Source organism: Notechis scutatus, chromosome 5, assembly GCF_049901735.1.
Source record: "Notechis scutatus isolate UNSWTSFEM ecotype Mainland chromosome 5, rNotScu1.2, whole genome shotgun sequence".
NCBI classification, from domain to species: Eukaryota; Metazoa; Chordata; class Lepidosauria; order Squamata; family Elapidae; genus Notechis; species Notechis scutatus.
In genome coordinates, this window is record NC_142013.1 from 3051906 (window position 1) to 3070007 (window position 18102).

Here is an 18102-nt window from a genome sequence, read left to right on the forward strand (position 1 = left end):
TTGATTGCAGGAAATACAACTTCAGCAACAGAGTGGTCAATGTCTGGAATACTCTACCTGACTCTGTGGTTTCTTCCCCAAACCCCAAAAACTTTAACCTTAGACTGTCTCCTATTGACCTCACCCCCTTCCTCAGAGGCCTGTAGGGGGTGTGCATAAGCGCACCAACGTGCCTACCGTCCCTGTCCTATTGTTTCTTTTATATATTTTTTTATTTTTTCTTATATGTATCCATGTATTCATAACTATGTCTTTACTTATACCTATTATCTTGTAAGCAATTGACAAACCAAATAAAATAAAAAAATAAAATAAAATATACTAAAAATAAACCAAGATTTATATGAAATCCACCAACTTCCCAAAATGCTTACAAATATCATAACCAGAATATCATAAAAACGCTTTGAAAATTGGGTTGGTTTTTTTCTTCTTCTTAAAATTGTCCAGGAAGACTTGAATATTCTTAAAAGGTTAAATATTTTTTTTTAGAAAAGACAGTGGTAGATATGGACAGTGACAGATATTTAACATTCAAACATTAAACATTTTAATATAGTTTTTAAAAGACAGCTATTGATACGGCTGGAGAATTCTGGACATCGAATTCTGCATATTTTCAAAATGCAGCTCGAAACAATTTGAAGAACAAGAAATGGGAAGAACAAGAAATGGGGAGTAATTTTTTTTTCAGGTTAACTTGTGTCTCATAATTAAACAAAACCAGTAACTCTAAAATACTTCGACGTATAACCACAACTGAGCTCAAAATTTCCATTGTTAAGCAAGACATTTCTTAAGTGAATTTTGTCCCATTTCTTTTTTTCTTTGTGGCCTTTCTTGCCACCGTTACTAAGTGAATCACTGCAGCTGTGAAATTAGTAAGAAAGTTGTGGAGTGAATCTCGTGTGCCCATTGTCAGGAGGTCGCAAAAGGGGATCACGTTACCCCAGCAACGGTCATAAATGTGAATGACCTTGGGACACTGCAACCATCATAAACATGAACCAGTGGCCAAGTGTCTCAATTCTGATGACCTGACTATGGGGATGCTGCAACGGTTGTTAAGTGTGAACAATGATCGTAAATCACATAGCTGCCATAAATCATATTATAACAAAGAGGATTAGTGGACTGGGAGGCTAAAACATAAAGAACACTTGCTGGAAGTGGGCATGTCTAGTTGGATGAAAAGAAGGACCAGGGGAGACATGATAGCAGTGCTCCAATATCTCAGGGGCTGCCACAAAGAAGAGGGGGTGAAATTATTCTCCAAAGCCCCTGAAGAAGGCAGGACAAGAAGCAACGGATGGAAACTCATCAAGGAGAGAAGCAACCTGGAACTATCTATCTATCTATCTATCTATCTATCTATCTATCTATCTATCTATCATCTATCTATCTATCTATCTATCTATCTATCATCTATCTCTATCTATCTATCTATCTATCTATCTATCTATCTATCTATCATCTATCATCTATCTATCATCTATCTATCTATCATCTATCTATCTATCTATCTATCTATCTATCTATCTATCTATCTATCATCTATCTATCTATCTATCTATCTATCATCTATCTCATCTATCTATCTATCTATCTATCTATCTATCTATCTATCTAATCTCATCATTTATCTTTATCTTTATCTTTATCTATCTATCTATCTATCTATCTATCTATCTATCTATCTATCTATCTATCTATCTATCTAATCTCTATCATCTATCTATCTATCATCTATCTATCTATCTATCTATCTATCTATCTATCTATCTATCTATCTATTATCTATCCATCTATCTATCTATCATCTATCATCTATCTATCTATCTCTACATCTATATCTATCTATCTATCTATCTATCTATCTATCTATCTATCTATCTCTATCTATCTATCTATCTATCTATCTATCTATCTATCTATCTATCATCTATCTATCATCATCTATCTATCTATCTATCATCTATCTATCTATCTATCTATCTATCTATCTATCATCATTCATCTATCTATCTATCATCTATCTATCTATCTATCTATCTATCTATCTATCTATCATCTATCATCTATCTATCTATCTATCTATCTATCTATCTATCTATCTATCTATCTATCATCTATCTATCTATCTATCTATCTATCTATCATCTATCTATCTATCTATCTATCTATCTATCTATCTATCTATCTATCTATCTATCTATCTATCTATCTATCTATCTATCTATCTATCTATCTATCTATCTATCATCTATCTATCTCTACCTGACTGCCTATCTATCTATCTATCTATCTATCTATCATCTATCTATCTCTCTATCATCTATCTTTATGTATCTTTCATCTATCTATCTATCTATCTATCTATCTATCTATCTATCTATCTATCTATCTATCTATCTATCATATCTATCTATCATCTATCTATCTATCTATCTATCTATCTATCTATCTATCTATCATCTATCTATCTCTATCTATCTATCTATCTATCTATCTATCTATCTATCTATCTATCTATCTATATCTCTATCATTTATCTTTATCTATCTATCTATCTATCTATCTATCTATCTATCTATCTATCTATCTATCTATCTATCTATCTATCTATCTATCTATTTGATTTGTCAATTGCTTAATAGGTATATTAATAGGTATAATAATAATAGGTATGTATAAACATGTGTAAGAATACAGGAAATAGATACGAATAAATGGGGACAATAGGACAGGGGTGGTAGGAACTGGTGCACTTCTGCACGCCCCCTTACAGACCTCTTAGGAATGGAGTGAGGTCAATAGTGGCTAGTTTGAGGCTAAAGGAGTGGGGGTTACAGACGTCTTAGGAATGGTTATTCTCTCCCTTCCTTTCTCTCCTCCCTCCATGCTTTTTCTCTCCTTCCTTCCCCTTCCCTGTTCTCCTTCCTCCCCCCTTCCTTCCTTCTTTCCTTCCTTCTTTTATTTTTTATTTATTTATTTGATTGGTCAATCGCTTACAAGATAATAGGTATAAGTATAAACATGAGTAAGAATACAGGAAATAGGTACGAATAAATGGGGACAATAGGACAGGGACGGTAGGCACGATGGTGCCCTTATGCACCCCACTTACAGACCTCTTAGGAATGGGGCGAGGTCAATCGTGGCTAGTTTAAGGTTAAAGGAGTGGAAGGGTTTGAGGATGTAACAACAGAGTCAGGTAGTGCATTCCAGGCATTGACCCCTCGGTAGCTGAAGTCGTACTTTCTGCAATGGAGTTTGGAGCGGTTTACATTGAGTTTGTATCTGTTGTGTGCTCTTGTGTTGTTGCTAAAGTTCCTGACGGTGAAAATACTTCAGCAGTGGAACTACTTGCCACCAGAGGTTCTGGATGCTCCATCACAGAAGGATTTTAAGATGAAGATCGGACAAGCTTTTGCTTGGAATGGCATAGGGTCCCCAATTTGAGCAGATTTTCCACTCTTCCATTATTCTGTTATTTTGAATTGTAGTCTCTAGGGCCACGTTGAGATGTTGTCTTGGTAGCATTTATTCGAGGGGCATTTGCAAATGCCTTATATCATAGATCAACCTTGGGCAGGTTCCCGTCCTATTTAAAGTCAGAGGTGAGAAAATGGTATTCTAAAAATAGTAGGAAGGTTGGGTGAGGGGGAACCAGGGAAGGGAAGAGAGGAGTGATCAAAAACGTAGAGAGGATAGCTTTTCCGTCAACCGTGGAAAAGAAAAGCGGAATAAAATGTAATACAGGTAACAGAATAACAGAAGGGACCTTGGAGGTCATCTAGTCCAAGCCCCCTGCTCAAGAAGGAGACCTCAAACCATTCCAGGCCATTGGCTGTCCAATCTCTCCAAGGTTTGGAAATTAAGATTTGATTAAGGTTCGGGGAGCAGATTATTTGGGGCAGGGGGCTTACTGACGCAGGGTGTGTGAAGCTGTTTCTGGAGGTTTTTAAGAAGAAGAAGAATGGTAGAGGCAGGGGTGGGATTCAAATTTCTTAACAACCGGTTCTGTGGGCGTGGCCTAATTTGTGACCATGGATTGGTGGTCATGTGACCGGGTGGCCATGGCTTGCTGACTGGGCGTGGCTTGTATGTAAACATGATAAATATTTATGTAAATATTTAAAAAAAATATATAAAAAAGGAGGAACTTTTACCCAAAATCAGGCAAAGCAGGCAGGCAGATTGAGTTGCTCACAGAATCACAGATTCACTCAGAGATCTACCTTTCTGCCATCTGCTACCTGAGTCTGCACTGAAAAATGGAAGCTTCGGTCCTAAGGAAGGTTCAGCTCTGCTTTAAGATTAGCTAGAAAGCAAGAAATCCAAGGATTTCCTGCTTTCTAGCTAATCTAAATCTCCCGGCACAGAAGAACAGCTGATGGTCAGGGAGGGGAAAAAAAGGAAAAACAGCAACTTAGCAGGCAGATTTGCCAGGTAAGGAGTGGGTGCGGAAGGGTGGGGCCAGCCAGGGGCACGATTTGCCAGTTCTCTGAACTGGGCAGAATCGTAACAACCAGTTCTAAAGAACCGGTCCGATCAGGTAGAATCCCACCCCTGGGTAGAGGGCTTCCTACCTGAACAGGGGGTTGGACTAGAAGACCTCCAAGGTCCCTTTCAGCTCCGTTATTCTATGATTTTGTTATTAATAAATTGGACCTGATCCACAGTGGAAGAGCAGGTGGAGAAGAGGGAAGAGCTGGCTGGAAGCATGAAATTGACAGCTTTGATTAGGGAAAAGGTGTGGATTAAATTGGATGTTGATGGAAAGCGTCTTTTCGGCCTTTTTTCCCATGAAACAAAAATGAAATTAGGATATGTGGGTTTGGTGATTGGAAACAATAGGCGATGTAAGAAAAAAACGAAAGTTGTGCAGTAGACATATATCCAGGGTTCAATTTACATTTATATTTTCTTCTCTTTTTTCTGCACTTTTGGTTTTTTTTCTTTCTTTCCTTCAGCCCCCCCCCTCTCTTCGTCCTTCCGTTCCTCTCTTTCTTTCCTTCCTTCACCCTCTCTCCTTCCTTACTTTCCTCTCTTTTTTCTTTCCTTCCCTCTTTCTTTTCCTTTCTCCTTCCTTCCTTTGTTCTCTTTTTCTTTCTTTCCTTCTTTCTTTTCTTTCTTTCTCCTTCCTCCCTACCTGTTCTTTCTTTCCTTTTTTCTTTTTCTTTCTTTCTTTCTCCCTTCCTCCGTTCTTTCTGTCTCCCTCCATCCCTCTTTTCTGTCTTTCTTTCTTCCTCCCTCTCTTTCATCCGCCTTTCTTTCTCTCTCTCCCCCTCCATTCCTTCCTTGCTTCCCTCTCTCTCTTCTTTTTCTTTCCTTCCCTCTTTCTTTCCTTCTTCCCCTTCTCCTTCCTTCCTTTCTTCTTTGTGTCATTCCTTCATTTTTTTCCCTTTCTCCTTCCTCCCTCCCCTTGTTCTTTCTTTCTTTCTTTTCTGTATGTCTTTCTTTCCATCTCCCTTCCTCCTTCCTTCCTTCCTTCCTTCCTTCCTTCCTTCCTTCCTTCCTTCCTTCCTTCCTTCCTTCCTTTCTTTTCTTTCTTTCTTTCTTTCTTTCTTTCTTTCTTTCTTTCTTTCTTTCTTTCTTTTTCTTTCTTTCTGTCTTTCTTTCTTTCTATCTCCCCCTCCCTCCATTCCTTCCTTGCTTCCCTCTCTGTTCTTTTTTCCTTTCCTTTCCTTTCCTTTCCTTTCCTTTCCTTTCCTTTCCTTTCCTTTCCTTTCCATCTCTTTCCTTCCCTTTCCTTTCCATCTCTTTCCTTTCCTTTCTTTTCCTTTCCTTTCCTTTCCTTTCCTTTCCATCTCTTTCCTTCCCTTTCCTTTCCATCTCTTTCCTTTCCTTCCCTTCCCTTTCCTTTCCTTTCCTTTCCATCTCTTTCATTTCCTTTCCTTCCTTCCCTTCCCTTTCCTTTCCTTTCCTTTCCTTTCCATCTCTTTCGTTCCTTCCCTTCCCTTCCCTTCCCTTCCCTTCCTTCCCTTTCCTTTCCTTTCCTTTCCTTTCCTTTCCATCTCTTTCGTTTCCTTTCCTTCCCTTCCCTTCCCTTTCCTTTCCTTTCCTTTCCTTTCCATCTCTTTCGTTCCCTTCCCTTCCCTTCCCTTCCTTCCTTCCCTTCCCTTTCCTTTCCTTTCCTTTCCTTTCCATCTCTTTCATTTCCTTTCCTTCCCTTCCCTTCCCTTTCCTTTCCTTTCCTTTCCTTTCCATCTCTTTCGTTCCCTTCCCTTCCCTTCCCTTCCCTTCCTTCCCTTCCCTTTCCTTTCCTTTCCTTTCCTTTCCATCTCTTTCGTTTCCTTTCCTTTCCTCCCTCTTCCCTTCCCTTCCCTTCCCTTTCGTTTCCTCTCCTCTCCTCTCCTCTTTCCCTTACTTTAAACACCAGCTCTTGTCAATTCCCACCCTCCTCGGCTCGAACGCTGCACGAAGGAGTCCTCAGAAAGGAAGCCCTGTGCCCTTTGAGAGCCTGTCGGAATGCGCCCAGAGGCAACCCGAGACACGTCGCACCCGGTTCGCTTCAGCAATCTGTACGCCTCGTAAGCCGGTCCCCGCCCCAACTTACCCTTTCCAGGGTTCCCGAGGTGCCTCTCAAGCTGCTTGGCTCCCTTCGGGGTCCATCTCCCGCCCTCCTCCACCACGAAGGCTGCCTTCCTTGCCCGCCTCCCTCCTTCGGTCCTACTTGGAGATGTGGGGCTCCAGCAACCACCGCAGATTCCCACCGCAACACTGGTGGTGGTGGTGGTGGTGAAAGAGGAGAAGGAGAGGAAGGAGGAGGCGTGCCCGCCGGTGCCTGCCAGGGCCAACCCTTGCCGGCATGGGCCCAGGAGGGAGGGAGGGAGGGAGGGAGGGAGGGAGGGCACGGCAAAGAGCCACTCTCCCCCCTACCCACCCACCCCCCCTTGCTCAACTCCAAAGCAAAGTCGGGACAAAACTTTGGACTTTTAACCCTCGTCCAGAGAAAGGAACAGGATCTAAAGTCCAAAGCGACTCCTTGCTGGCCCCAGCTGTCCATGCTCGGTACTGGCGCTCCCCTTCCAACTCAGAGGTGCTTTTTTTTTTGCTTCCCCCAACAGGCAACTAGACTTTCTGGTTTTTCTTTGAAGACGTTTCGCTTCTCACCCGAGGAGCTTCTTCGGCTCTGAGCTGGAGACGTTTCGCTTCTCATCTGAGGAGCTTCTCCAGCTCTGGACTGAAGACCTTTCACTTCTCATCTGAGGAGTTTCTTCAAGTCTGAGCTGGAGACGTTTTGCTTCTCATCTGAGGAGCTTCTTTGGCTCTGGGCTGAAGACATTTCACTTCTCATCTGAGGAGCTTCTCCAGCTCTGGACTGAAGACATTTCGCTTCTCATCCGAGGAGCTTCTTCAACTCTGAGCTGCAGACGTTTTGCTTCTCACCCGAAGAGCCTCTTCAACTCTGAGCTGGAGACGTTTCGCTTCTCACCCGAAGAGCCTCTTCAACTCTGAGCTGGAGACGTTTCGCTTCTCACCCGAGGAGCCTCTTCAACTCTGAGCTGGAGACGTTTCGCTTCTCATCTGAGGAGCTTCTCCAGCTCTGGACTGAAGACGTTTCACTTCTCATCCGAGGAGTTTCTTCAACTCTGAGGTGAAGATGTTTCACTTCTCATCCGAGGAGCTTCTTCAACTCTGAAGTGAAGACGTTTCACTTCTCATCCGAGGAGCTTCTTTGGCTCTGGGCTGAAGACGTTTCACTTCTCATCCGAGGAGCTTCTTCGGCTCTGGGCTGAAGATGTTTCACTTCTCATCCGAGGAGCTTCTTCGGCTCTGGGCTGAAGATGTTTCACTTCTCATCTGAGGAGCTTCTTTGGCTCTGGACTGAAGACGTTTCACTTCTCATCCGAGGAGCTTCTTCAACTCTGAAGTGAAGACGTTTCACTTCTCATCCGAGGAGCTTCTTCGGCTCTGAGCTGAAGGAGCTTCTTCAACGAGAAGCCAAATGTCTTCAAAAGAAAAATCAGAAAGTCCAGTTGCCTCTTTTTAAAAAAAGCACCTTTGGGACTACCAGGACCTGGGATGACGGAGAATCTCCATTAGACGTCTCTTATTCAACGGTTTTCAACTTTATCCACTTTGAACTCTATGGACTTCAACTCCCAGAATCCACCAGCCAGCTACACTTCACCTTTAAGACTTGTGGAGGGCTGGGGAATTCTGGGAGCTGAAGTCCACACCCTTCAGAGCAGCCAAAATGGAGAAATAACTTTTCTTATTCAAGGGGGTGAAAAAACTGACCTTTGTAAGTTTTTTTTTTAAAAAATCCACCCAAAATGAAAATTTCACCCCTTTGAGCTGAAATGCTTTTGGCGAGTTTTGTCAAACCCTCCTGAAATTTTTGCTCTAAGTGAGACAGGAATGCATTCAGTCCTTGATTTATGACCATTATGGAGCCCAGGATTTTGGTTGCTAAGTGAGTCACACCTGATTTTATGACTCCCGCCCCGATTGTTAAATGAGTTACTGCCGTTGTTAAATGAGTTGCGAATCCAGCTTCTTCCATTGAATTGGCTTCTGAGAAACTAGCAACATCCTGTGATCCCTGGATGCTACAACCATTATCATTACACGCCAGTGGCCCGGTGTCTGGATTTTTACCATGTGACAGTTGGGAATATAATGACGGTCGTAAGTGTAAGGAGTGGTCATAAGTCACTTTTTCCAGGGTTATTATAAGTTCACAGTGGCAGCTAAATTAACCGTTGTACTTACCTGTCCTGGAATGGACTCTGAAGTTTCCAGAAATGTGCATTTATTTATGAAATAAACTTACAAGCCCAACTGAGCCTAAAAAATTCATTGTTAAGGGAGGTATGCCTGATTTGACAAGCCTTTTTTTTTTTGCCAGTGTTATTAAGCAAATCCATGCAGTTATTAAGTCAATCAGGAAGTCATTGAGTAAAGTTTTAAACACCATATTTGCAGGGGTATCCAACCTTGGGCACTTTAAGACTTGTGGACTTCAAATCCCAGAATTCCCCAGCCAGCAAAGCTTACTCTCTTGTAATCCCTTCCTCTGCAATCTCTCTCCACTTCAGGAGGTTAAGAGAAAAAAAGAAACAGACATGGCTGGCTGAGGAATTCTGGGAGTTGAAGTCCACAAGTCTTAAGGTGGCCAAGTTTGGGGACCCCCTGACTTAGATGGCCCTTCTGGTCTCTTCCAACTCTATCATTCATGGCTGGCTGAGGAATTCTGGGAGTTGAAGTCCACAAGTCTTAAAGTGGCCAAGATTGGAGACCCCTGACTTAGATAACCCTTCCGGTCTCTTCCAACTCTATCATTCCTGACTGGCTGAGGAATTCTGGGAGTTGAAGTCCACAAGTCTTAAAGTGGCCCAGGTTGGATACCCCTGACTTAGATGGCCCTTCTGGTCTCTTCCAACTCTATCATTCATGGCTGGCTGAGGAATTCTGGGAGTTGAAGTCCACAAGTCTTAAAGTGGCCAAGATTGGAGACCCCTGACTTAGATAACCCTTCCGGTCTCTTCCAACTCTATCATTCCTGACTGGCTGAGGAATTCTGGGAGTTGAAGTCCACAAGTCTTAAAGTGGCCCAGGTTGGATACCCCTGACTTAGATGGCCCTTCTGGTCTCTTCCAACTCTATCATTCATGGCTGGCTGAGGAATTCTGGGAGTTGAAGTCCACAAGTCTTAAAGCGGCCCAGGTTGGATACCCTTGTCATATTAATAGTGATATTGGAGGTGGACCCTGATTGTCTTCCTTTCTTGGCATTTTTAACAAGGCCAAAGCTCATCCCAAATCAACAGGAAGGAATGACTGCAAGTGATTCAGACAGTTTTCTCATTCAGGAAAGCAAGATTGCAATTTGTGAAGCTAGCTTACTTAAGTCATAAAGTTCCCAGGTTTGGACATCTTCACCCTGTACTTTTCCAGACAAATGGTTGTCCTGCCTCTTCTTGAAATCCTCCAGTGTTGGAACACCCACAACTTCTGGTGGCAGGACGTTCCACTGGTTAATTGTTCTTGCTGTCTGAATGCAGCCGCTGTGTTGTATTTTATGTATTCGCTCTCGTTCCCTTTCTCTCCCTCCCTCCCACTCTCTCCTTCCTTCCCTCTCTTTCTCTCCCTCTCCTTCCCTCTCTCTCTCCCTCCCTCTCCCTCTCTCTCGGTCTCCCTTTCTCTCCCTCCCTTCCTCTCCCTCCCTCTCTCCTTCCCCCCTCCCCACTCTCTCCCCCTCCTCTCTCTCCCTCCTTCTCTCTCCCTCCTTCCCTCTTTCTCTCTCCCTCCCTCCCTCTCCCACTCTCTCCCTCTCCTCTCTCTCCCTCCTTCTCTCTCCCTCCTTCCCTCTCTCTCCCTCCCTCCTTCCCTCCCTCTCTCTCCCTCCCTCTCCCTTTCACTCTGCCCTTTCCCTCTCTCCCTCCCTCCCTCTCTCCCTCCCACTCTCTCTCTCTCCCTCCCTCTCTCTACCTCCTTCCCTCTTTCTCTCCCTCCCTCCTTCCCTCCCCTCTCTCTCCCTCCCTCTCCCTTTCACTCTCCCCCCTTCCCTCTCTCCCTCCCTCCCTCCCTCTTAGCTTAGCATTCAAACTTGAAATGTAGAATTGTGCTCTGAACATGTGTACCTAGTTTTAACCTAATCCTTTTACGTTCTCCAGAACGATCATACATCCAGACAAACAGACAAACATTCCTAAATGTGGAATGGCAAATGGGTGGGCCAACCCCTCCCTTTATATCCCTAAGTTAATTCTGGTTTATTTTAAGGTTGACTCTCGGCTGCCCTGTGAGCAAAGCTCCATTTCTGCATTCTGGAACAAGCCCTGGAAAAACTGGTTCGGGGAACCCTTCAGCCTCCAACGGAGGCCGGTCTGATGTAGGCATCAAATAATGGGTCACCTCACCTGTGGGATTACCTGAAAAGGTATCCGGCCCAGCCCAGTGTTCGGAATTGTAATTGGGGAACAATTAATTCTAGAGTAGAGGAAACGAGATTGTTCCTGGCATCACCAAGGCTAAAGCCTTCCAAGTTCAAAGAATAAAGCCAGCTAAAAATAGCCACCCCTTCTGTTTTTTAGAAGGTTGGCATCCTAAAACCGCCATCAAGACTTTTGTCTTCTGTTGAAGATGAGAATGTTTTTAACTGCTTTCTATTCTTTCTATTTTCTTCTCTTTCTTTTCTTTTCTTTTCTTTCATTTGTGTATGTGTTGTTGGTCTGTTTTAATTGTAAAATTAATAAAATTTATTTATATATATAAAAAAAGACTTTTGTCAAGCAATGATGGGGTGTTGTTGTTCCATGTTGTTGCTTAGGATCTATATACATCATTAATTTTTCCAACCTTGCAGCTTTAAGATGGGTGGACTTCAACTCCCAGAATTCCCCAGGCAGCTACTTTTCCCCCCGGGGTACGTACCTTCATTCAGAAGGTGGCAAGCAGTTCCCAGAACTCACCTGTCCCTTCCGTTATTATCACTCACTGGAGCATGATCTACAGCAAGGGTCTCCAAACTTGGCCACTTGAAGACTTGTGGACTTCAACTCCCAGAATCCCTCAGCCAGCAAAGCAGAGGTCTCCAACCTTGGCCATTTTAAGACTTGTGGACTTCAACTCCCAGAATCCCTCAGCCAGCAAAGCAGAGGTCTCCAACCTCGGCCATTTTAAGACTTGTGGACTTCAACTCCCAGAATCCCTCAGCCAGCAAAGCAGAGGTCTCCAACCTCGGCCATTTTAAGACTTGTGGACTTCAACACCCAGAATTCCCCAGCCAGCCGTGTCTGTTTATTTTTTTTCTCTCAACCTCCTAAAGTGGAGAGAGATTGCAGAGGAAGGGATTACAAGAGAGCAAGCGATGCTGGCTGGGGAGAATTCTGGGAGTTGAAGTCCACAAGTCTTAAAATGGCCAAGTTTGGAGACCTCTGCTATGAGGACACCTGCCCAGGGCAGGGGGTTAGACTAGAAGACCTCAGCGATCCCTTCCAGCTCAAGGCTTCTATTTCTATAATATTCTGATTGAATTATTTTTTTGTATCCACTTTGATGGCTCTTAGTGCGTGGGATGTTTCCCTCCCTCCCCAATCAGACGAAAAACAAACTTTGCAAAACTTTCTTGCTTTCTTCATGTTCCACACAACATGGGGGGAAAAAAGGTAGGACTAGATGACCTACAAGGTCCCTTCCAACTCTGTTAATCTCTCTCCTAGCTGATGGAGAAACTGTGGGAATGTCCTTAAAAAAAAAGAACAGGCATGCAAAGTGAGGAAGGAGTTCCAATCCTGGATTTTGCCCATTTGGAGGGCGGGGTTTTCTATCCTGGGCAATGGAGAAAAAGACCCAAGGACAGCAAGAAATGTGGGGGAATTAAAAGAAAAATGAGAAAAAATAAAACCCTTGGCAATAATGAGTGCAAAACAACGGTGGAGGTTGTGTGTGTGTGTGTGTGTGAAAGCCTGCAGAAGTGAAAGTCATTGTGTGAACATTGTGTGTTTCTTCAAAGAAAAGGGAAGCCAAGGTTCCTTTTGCACTCATAATTGTGGTTTGAAACACGGGGTTGCTTCTCAACAGTTGCATCCTGAATTACTCGCTGGATGAGTACAGATAGTTCTTGACTTACAATCGTCAGTTTAGTGACCGTTCAATGTCCCTGAAAGAAGGGACATGTTATGGCCATTTTTCACACTTACGACCCCTGCCGCATGCCTAGCCAGAGTCATGGGATGGACCTTCAGAGGCTTGGCCACTGACTCAGATTTATGATGGTTGCAATGTCCCTGGGGGGGGGTCATGGGATTCCTTTTGGAGACCTCCTGACAAGCAAAGTCAACGGGGAAGCCAGATTCACTTAACGACCATGTGACTCACTTAACAATTCTGGCAAGAAAGCTTGTAATATCAGGCAAAACTCACTTCACTCCACAGAATTACAACGCAACGAAAACGGAATGCTACAAGGAAGAGAGGAGAAGAAGACATGAGAGCCGTCGTCCAATATTGGAGGGGCCGCCCCAAAAAAGAGGCAGTCAAGCTATTCTCCAAAGCCCCTGAAGAGGCAGGACAAGAAGCAACGGATGGAAACTCATCAAGGAGAGAAGCAACCTGGAATTAAAGGAGGAATTTCCTGACTGTTAGAACAATTAACCAGTGGGAACGACTTGCCACCAGAAGTTGCGGGTGCTCCATCACTGGAAGTTTTTAAAAAGAGACTAGACCGCCATTTGTCTGACATGGTATACAGTCTCCTGCTTGAGCAAGGGGTTGGACTATAAGACCTCCGAGGTCCCTTCCAACTGTAGGGTTCTATTCTGTTCTGTTCTTCATTCCTAATTATTATTTCTATTCTATTCTGTTCTGTTCTGTTCTGTTCTATTCTATTTTGTTCTGTTCTATTCTATTCTATTCTATTCTGTTCTGTTCTATTCTATTCTATTCTATTCTATTCTATTCTATTCTATTCTACTCTACTCTACTCTACTCTACTCTACTCTACTCTACTCTACTCTACTCTCTTCTGTTCTACTCTACTCTACTCTACTCTATTCTATTCTATATTCTATTCTGCATTTTTTTCTATTCTATTCTATTAATTCCTATCCCTATCCTATACTCTATATTATTCTATTCTCTTCTGCTTTTTTCTCTATTCTATTCTATTCTGCATTTTTCTCTATTCTATTTTATTCTATTCTATTCTATTCTATTCATTCCTATCCCTATCCTATACTCTATATTATTCTATTCTGTTCTATTCTGTTCTGCTTTTTTCTCTATTCTATTCTGCATTTTTCTCTCTTCTCTTCTCTATTTTTTCTCTGTTCTATTCTAGTCTGCATTTTTTCTCTATTCTATTCTATTCATTCCTATCCCTATCCTATACTCTATATTATTCTATTCTCTTCTGCTTTTTTCTCTATTCTATTCTATTCTGCATTTTTCTCTATTCTATTTTATTCATTTCTATTCTATTCATTCCTATCCCTATCCTATACTCTATATTATTCTATTCTGTTCTATTCTGTTCTGCTTTTTTCTCTATTCTATTCTGCATTTTTCTCTCTTCTCTTCTCTATTTTTTCTCTATTCTATTCTAGTCTGCATTTTTTCTCTATTCTATTCTATTAATTCCTATCCCTATCCTGTACTCTATATTATTCTATCTTGTTCTAGTCTATTCTGCATTTTTTTCTTGTCTCGTTTCATCTCGTCTCCTCTCGTTTAGTCTAGTCCGGACAGCCCAGCCCCAAAAGAAAGTTGACTGCAAGGTTCAAACCAACCGTACCTCGCAGGGTGCTTGTGCAAAGAAAAATATTTCCCGGAAGAAGGTCTGAAACAACCATGGTCAATAAACAAACCTTTTGCAGAAGAGGAGGCAATTAAAACTGGATACTGCTTCTTCCCCTTCCACAGGCAGAAATGTGACATCAATGCAAAGGAGGAGTTTAGCTCTATCCAAAACCTTTGCTCAAGCACCATTGTTTGGGCACATTTTTGTCAAAGTTCACGGGAGGAGCTGGGTGATGTTTTTCCCTGATTAAATGGCAGCAGTGGTGCGTCAGAAGTTTCAAAGGAGTAACTTGGAGCAGTTTTTTTTTTTTAAAAAATATTCAGTGCTTTTAAGATGTTTGGAGTTTATTTTATTTATTTTTATTTTATTTATTTGATTTGTCAATTGTTTACAAGATAATAAGTGTATACATAGTTATGAATACATGAAATGGGTACATATAAGAAAAATAAAAGAAACAATAGGACAGGGACGGTAGGCACGTTGGTGCGCTTATGCACGCCCCCTTGTGCTTATGCACGCCCCTTATACACAACTCTCAGAATCCCCCAGGCCTTACATGCATGGACTGGAGAATTCTGGGAGTTGAAGTCCACACCTCTTAAAGGAGCTGTGGCTGGAAACCCTGCTTTAAAACAGGGGGTTCTTAACCGATTCGTTGAAAGAATCGCCCCCTTGAGCCATTGAGGAAGTTATCATCGCCCCCCCCCTCCCCCAACATAACCCCTCGATCCCAACACAGGGAAATAATTCTTCAATTTAGGCGAACACGTGTTTTGTTTTCTTTAAACTTGTCCTCGGGACATATCGATGCAAATATATTTATTTCCAGTCTTTTTCCCATATCGCGTATGAAGATGAGCGATGCGTATTCACGTAGGTACGGCGTTCTGTACTGAAGCTAGCCGGAGGAACATTTTAAAACACAGTTCAGTCCGCTAATAGCGAGCGATCGGAGGGTTTTGTACGACAGATATACAGCGGTTTCACTGTACGAAAAAACTCTCAAAAGTGTCCCCAAAACTTCTCGCTCCATCGTCCCCATATCGCCCCCCTTCCGTTCCTTCGCCCCGCGTCACCCCTTTTCGTTCCATTGCCCCCTGAAAAATGAAATCGCCCCATGGGGGGCAATATCGCCCAGGTTAAGAACCACTGCTTTAGAACAGGGGTCGCCAACCTTTTGACCTCAGGGACCACCAAACTCATCATTTTAAACCCCGCGGACCAGAAACCCTGGAAAAATCCCCCCAAAAGCCTGCAGGAAAATACCCCACCCCATTTTCCTACCGATCAATCATTCTTTATTTGGGATCACAGGATACCGTCTGCAGGTCCATTCTTAGGAGGAGAGAGAGAGAGAGAGAGAGAGAGAGAGAGAGACTTTTGGCTTCATGCAAGGAAAACAGCAGGAGCCGCAGAAGTCTTTCTTTCTCTCCCCCAAACTCTGCCAGAAATGAGTCTTTACCGGCGCAGCCTCTTGGAGCAGGAGGCCTTGCAGGGTCCCAAAGACTCATTTCTGGCAGAGTTTGGGGGAGAGAAAGAAAGATCTTTGGTGCTTTCCTTGCGTGCAGCCAAAAGCAGAAGAAGAAAGAAGCGGAAAGAAGCAGCCCGGTGGCCAGGCAAGGCACGTGGGACGAATGGGGCAAGTTTCCCCCCTTCGCCCTTTCCCCCCTCCCCTCACTACCTTGTGTTGTGCACAATGCAAGCGACGCAAGCCTTGTGTTCCCATGGGCCATGTGGTGATGCAGCCGTGTGTTCCCGCGCAGCCTGGATTAATTGCTTTGGGAGGGACATTTCTCTGCGGGCCACCAACATTTTCTCGTGGACCACCTGTGGTCCCTGGCCCACTGGTTGGTGACTTCTGCTTCAGAGCAGGTGTCTCAACCTTGGCCACTTTAAGACTTGTAGACTTCAACTGGAGGCTAAAACATATGAAGAACAGTTGAGGGAATTGGGTTTGGCTAGAACCTAGAACTGTGCTGCCTACGGTTGGACTTAAGCGTAGTACACAAAATTATCTGCTATGATGTCCTACCCGTCAATGACTACTTCAGCTTCAACCGCAACAATACAAGAGCAACACAACAGATACAAACTCAATGTAAACCGCTCCAAACTCGATTGCAGGAAGTATGACTTCAGCAACAGAGTGGTCAATGCCTGGAATGCACTACCTGACTCTGTTGTTACATCCTCTAACCCCCTCACTCCTCTAACCTGAAACTAGCCACTATTGACCTCACCCCATTCCTAAGAGGTCTGTAAGGGGCGTGTATAAGGGCACCATCGTGCCTCCCGTCCCTGTCCTCTTGTCCCCAATTATTCCTATTTCCTGTATTCTTACTCATATTTATACTTATACCTATTATCTTGTAAGCAATTGACAAATCAAACAAATCAAATAAAAAATAAAAGAAGGAAGGAAAGAAGGAAGGAAGGAAGGAAGGGGGAAGGAAGGAGAACAGGGAAGGAAGGAGAGAAAAGAATGGAGGGAGGAGAGAAAAGGAGGGAGCGGGAGGAAGGAAGGAAAGGAAGGAAAGAGAATCCTAAGATTCACTTTGCAACCGTGTTACTAATGTAGCAACGCAGTGATTCACTGAAGAAGGGTGGCAAGGAAGTCCGTGAAATGGGGCAAAACACGCCTTAAGAACGGTCTCACTTAGCAACATAAATTGCAGACTCAATCGTGGCCGTAAGTCAAGGACTACCTGTACAGAGGCAAACAAGGAAAGGCTTTTTGGATTCCCATGTCAACATTTAGGGCAGGGGGTCTCCAAACTTGGCCACTTTAAGACTTGTGGACTTCAACTCCCAGAATTCCCCAGCCAGCCATGTCTGTTTATTTTTCTCTCTCTCAACCTCCTAAAGCATAGAGAGATTGCAGAGGAAGGGATTACGAGAGAGCAAGCGATGGTGGCGGGGGAGAATTCTGGGAGTTGAAGTCCAACAAGTCTTAAAAGTGGCCAAGTTTGGAGACCTCTGGTTTAGGGATTTGGCACCATTGCCAGCAATTTCCTCAAATTGCATCATGACCTATTTGATGATGGTGTAAAAAAAATATCCTGCCTCATGTGTGTATTATTCATTATATCAAGGAGTGGAGGAGTGATGCAAAAGTGGCATTTCTCAGCTTACAGCTGAAGATCAGGCCCAGTATCTGTTCCTATCATCAGTTGAACAGTGTCCCTTGGGTTGCAGCTAGCTGGTATGCCCTGTGGGTATGTCAATGGGGACGATGGGGGTTGTAGTCCTCTCGATGAATCAGCAAGGGTGTTCTTGAAAATGAATTTCTCTTCCATAGCCATCTGCAGGTGGATTCCTAAAGAGGAGGAAGAAGACTATTTCCCAATGAGCTAGAGATACCAGCTTCGGTGTTGGTGGCACAATGGTTAGAGTGCAGTACTGCAAGCTACTTCTGCAGCCAGCTGCCTATAATTTGTCAGTTCAAATCCCTCCAGGCTCAAGGTTGACTCAGCCTTCTGTCCTTCCGAGGTAGGTAAAATGAGGACCCAGATTGTTGGGGGCAAATAGGCTGACTCTGTAAAAAAAAAAACGCTTGAGAGGGCGGAAGGAAGGAAGGAAGGAAGGAAGGAAGGAAGGAAGGAAGGAAGGAAGGAAGGAAGGAAGGAAAGAGAAAGGAAAGGAAACAGGGAGGGAGAAAAGGAAGGAAGGAAGGGGAAAGGAAACGGGGAGGGAGGGAGAGAAGGAAGGAAAAGGAAGAAGGGGAAAGGAAAGGGAATGGAGGGAGGGAGAGAAGGAAGGAAGGAAGGAAGGAAGGAAGGAACGAAGGAAGGAACGAAGGAGAAAGGAAAGGAAACGGAGGGAGAAAAGAAAGGAAGGAGGGGAAAG

At 43.5% G+C, this 18102-nt stretch overlaps 1 protein-coding gene and 1 long non-coding RNA gene across 2 annotated transcripts in view; both read right to left on the reverse strand.

The window, feature by feature from the left end:
* P2RY2 (purinergic receptor P2Y2) overlaps positions 1-6717 on the reverse strand; it is a 46042-nt gene extending 39325 nt beyond the window's left edge. Inside the window, exon 1 of the mRNA XM_087965970.1 lies at positions 6559-6717. The gene's annotated coding sequence lies outside the window, so the exon portion shown is untranslated. The remainder of the gene's footprint in view (positions 1-6558) is intronic.
* Positions 1-18102, reverse strand: part of LOC148130344 (uncharacterized) — a 469114-nt gene that overhangs the window by 39325 nt on the left and 411687 nt on the right. The window lies entirely within an intron of this gene.